The sequence below is a fragment of the Drosophila elegans genome, unplaced genomic scaffold (assembly GCF_018152505.1).
Source record: "Drosophila elegans isolate 14027-0461.03 unplaced genomic scaffold, ASM1815250v1 contig_197, whole genome shotgun sequence".
Lineage (NCBI taxonomy): Eukaryota > Metazoa > Arthropoda > Insecta > Diptera > Drosophilidae > Drosophila > Drosophila elegans.
The window spans coordinates 340,434-345,041 of NW_024545565.1; positions in this window are offsets into that span (position 1 = coordinate 340,434).

Consider the following 4,608-nt stretch of genomic DNA (forward strand, 5'->3'; position numbering starts at 1 on the left):
ACAATGGAACAGAAGTCTGGATATATGGCACTCACCTTATCACCTTCGATAAATAGGCCATAATAAATGAAACCCTCTTCATCAATCACGCTTACGCCCAGAAGAGAACTCCAGGGCAGCCAGCTCCCCCCTGTTGAACATCACTGCCAACCAAGATGTTCTCAGCCTCCCGTACATTCACCGCTTGAGTGAACGAAACTTGGAGTTTGTCAAGGAGTTCCGAGACGAAATTGACGACAACCAAATGTATCTCGCAGCAATTATTGTAGGGACAATATGCTGTGCGCTCATCTGCATTGGTCTTACCTACCAGCGACTTAGTAGGGCAAAAAGATCTGCCATCCAAATAAAAGAAGTGATTGCAGATTTAGGATCGACCGAGGGCGGCCTTAAATTAAAAGGGGGAGTAGTTAACTGTGGCCAGCGAAACCAAAGTTGTTGACCACAGTTTACGTAAACATCGCGCCGGCCAAACTGCTGACACAGCGTCTGGCCGGATGCTCGTGCATAGCCGGCAAGCACTGCCCATTGGAGTGGCCGCTATGAAGTTCAATTATGTTAGCTTTAAGTTTCAGTTCTGATTCGACTTTCGAATAATAAAGAGCCATCGCTCGTAAACCTAACTCCGACCAACAGTCGTTAACTGCGTATAATTTATTCACTGTCTGAGTCAATAGATCAGCAGGTAAGAGGGGCAGTCACCCCTCCAACGTAATCATCCTAATTCAGCATTGGGACACCATCGGCCAGCCGGCCAGCAATCAACAGCGGACATACCGTTCGCCTAAGAGGAAGAAAAGGAACTTCCTAATACCGACGGAGACTCATCACCCACCGGATCAACAATAAAACTAACTTATATGTGTGTGTGTGTGCGAATACACATTTTCGGGTATTTCACCAGAATAATAATATTGCATCAGCCTCTTGTGCTGTGAGTGTGTGGTTGCCAGGCAACCGTTGTCAGGCAACCGTTGCCTGCATGTTGTCGCTTTAAGAAGTACCGTTATAGCGAGTGATTCGGCATACGTGGTAGACACAGTAAGTACAGAATTAGACGCAGGCAGTTGCGTACCAGAACTTGGAGTGCGTGCAAGACCGAAACACGTTGCGCTAGTACAATGACAGACAACAACAACGATCATAATTCGACATCAGAAACGTGATCTGGCCACCAGCCATCAACACTAGATGGACCATGGCGTACCTTGATGGAATTGCAAAATAAAAACTTAATTGAACTAATGAGAGTCATAAAAACAACTGTACCTGATGCAGAACAAAACTGTGCAACTACCCAAATTCAACCCAGACAAACCAGGCACCAACGCATCATCGTGGTGCACAACTGTTGAAATAATTTTACAAGAAAACACATTGAGAAGCAGTGCGTTGGTTATGGCTTTGAGTTCATCTTTAGAAGGAAGTGCTTCGCAATGGCTCTCGCAAGTGTGCTATGCTGAAATTACTTGGCCCGAGTTTAAAGAATTGTTTATACAACGTTTCGACACTATAGAAACACCAGCCGCTGTGTTTCTTAATATGCTATTAAATCGACCGACTGATGGCGAGAGTCTGGCCGTTCATGCAAGTCGCATGGTTACCGAACTAACGACGAAATGGCGCCAAATGGATAACGAAGAGATTGTTGTGTCTGTGACCCGTGCGCTGCTGGCAAGCTTCAATCACCGATTGCAGCGTTTAAGTTTCACATCAAATGTTCGAACCAGATGCGATCTACAGTCCGATTTAAAAGCGTTCACTTTTATTAAAAGGAAAAGCTGTGCCATGGAGCATCAGTCTGAAACTTATTCTAAACGGCAAAAACAATCACCGATAGAGTGCCATTTCTGCGGAAAAGTGGGCCATAAAATGTTTGAATGCAGATTCAGGAAACAACAGAATCAAATCGCGACTGATAAAACCCAACATGGCAGGCATGATGTTCATCACCGTGGAAAATCAAATCAAACTTGCTACAAGTGCGGAGAATTGGGTCACATATCTACCCAATGTACAAAGAAGCTGATATGAACAAGGCATTCAACCGGGAAAAGCAAGTGGAACAGTGCAGCGTTGCATTACCAAAGGGATGCCTGAACCATAGAGGCCAAATTTTTGAAATCACCTTCGATTCGGGATCGTAATGCTCGTTGATAAAAGAAAAGCTAAGTATTAAATTTTCTGGTAAAAAATTCAATAATATTGTTATGTTAAAAGGTATCGGCAGCAATGGAATATGTAGTACTGTACAAATATTAAGCAATATAAAAATTGACGATTATTGTATTGAAATTTTGTTTCATGTAATAGGCGATGATGATATGCAAAACGACATTGTAATTGGCCGTGAGATATTAAATCAGGGTCTTGATATTGTCATTTCTTCAAATCAATTTAAAATCTTAAATACCAAAGTAGTTAATTTATGTACCGGCAATGAGCCAGCCGATATTAATACTGAGCTTGAGGGACAAGATAAAATAAAACTACATTCACTGTTGGCAAAGTACTCAAATTCGCTTATAACTGGTATTCCAAGTACTAAAGTCAGAATTGGCGAAATGAAAATTAGATTGATTGATCCAACAAAAACCGTACAAAGAAGGCCATATCGTTTAAGTCCATGCGAGCAAGATTTGGTTAGGGACAAAATTAATGAACTGCTAAAATGCAATATAATTAGGCCAAGCTGCTCGCCTTATGCAAGCCCTATATTACTAGTGAAGAAAAAAAATGGTACGGACAGACTTTGTGTTGACTTTAGAGAACTGAATTCAAATACGGTCGCTGATAAATACCCTTTACCACTTATACAAGATCAAATCAATAGGCTTGGAGGAGTTAATTACTTTACATGTCTAGACATGGCCAGCGGATAATACCAAATTCCTTTACATTCAGATTCTATCGAGTACACGGAATTTGTGACACCGGATGGTCAATACGAGTTCCTATCTATGCCATTTGGGCTCAAAAACGCACCTTCTGTTTTTCAACGATTAGTAATACAGGCGCTTGGGAATCTAGCAAATTCCTTTGTCATCGTCTATATGGATGATATCATGATAGCCGCCTCAACAAAATGCGAGGCGCTAGAAAGATTACAGATCATTCTAGATGTTTTGACAAAAAGTGGGTTTTCATTCAATCTTACAAAGTGCTCATTCCTGAACACATCGGTTCAATATTTGGGTTACAATATAAGTGTGGGTGAAATTCGTCCAAACCCACAGAAAGTTGTAGCGTTGACTGCTCTTCCGCCTCCACAGTCAGTCACTTCACTTAGACAATTCATTGGGCTGGCATCCTATTTCCGACAGTTTATTAAGGTATTTTCACAATTAATGAAACCGTTATATTTCGCAATTGCAGAGAAAAACAAATTTATTTGGAAAACAGAACATGAACAGATACGGAAAAAGGTCATTGCCACTCTTACCGACAAACCAGTCCGTGTTATTTTTGATCCTAATTATCCAATCGAATTGCACACAGACGCCAGTTGCAGTGGCTACGGTGCAATTTTATTACATAAAATTAATAACAAACCCCAGGTAATAGAATACTATAGCAAAACTACTTCATCGGCAGAAACAAGATATTACTCGTACGAGTTGGAAACCTTAGCTGTCGTGAACGCCATTAAGCATTTTCGACATTATTTGCTGGGCAGGAACTTTGTAGTTTATACTGACTGCCACTCGCTTAAGGCGTAGAGAAGATTTAACCCCCAGAGCACATTCGATATTCAGTATAGAAAAGGGAAAAGAATGGCACACGTTGACTTTTAATCGAGAAATCCCCTTTCACAAAAGTCTACTACAACCGCAAAAATAGTCGAAGAGAAAAGAGTAAATTTAACTGAAATTTCAAGCAACTGGCTTATTGCTGAACAACGTCGAGATTTGGACATAATCGAAATTGTTAAACATTTTAAAAACTTTTCTCTGCCTGAAGATATTGCGAAAACCTATGAATTAAGGGCAGAAGTTCTTCATGGAAAAATACAAAGGAATGGGAAAACACGTTGTTTACCAGTGGTGCCACGAGCTTTCAGATGGTCTGTCATAAATCAAGTTCATGAGTCCATTATGCATTTAGGTTTCGAAAAGACATTGGATAAAACTTACGATTTCTACTGGTTTGACAATATGTCAAAATACGTTAAAAAAATTTGTCGACAACTGCATCACATACAAAATGTCAAAATCCACTTCAGAAAAAATACAGGCTGAGTTGCATTCAATACCAAAAGTCACTATTCCTTGGCACACTATCCACATCGATATCACAGGAAAATTAAGTGGCAAGGAGTATGTTATTGTTCAGATAGACGCGTTTACCAAATACCGTTGTCAGGCAACCGTTGCCTGCATGTTGTCGCTTTAAGAAGTACCGTTAAAGCGAGGCGACAGCGTTGTGTCGCTGTCGTCGAGCGTGATTCGGCATACGTGGTAGGCACAGTGGGTAGAGAATTAGAAGCAGGCAGTTGCATACCAGAACTTGGAGTGTGTGCAAGACCGAAACACGTTGCGCTAGTACAATGACAGACAACAACAACGATCATAATTCGACATACTTATTTATTTATCTATTTATTTATTT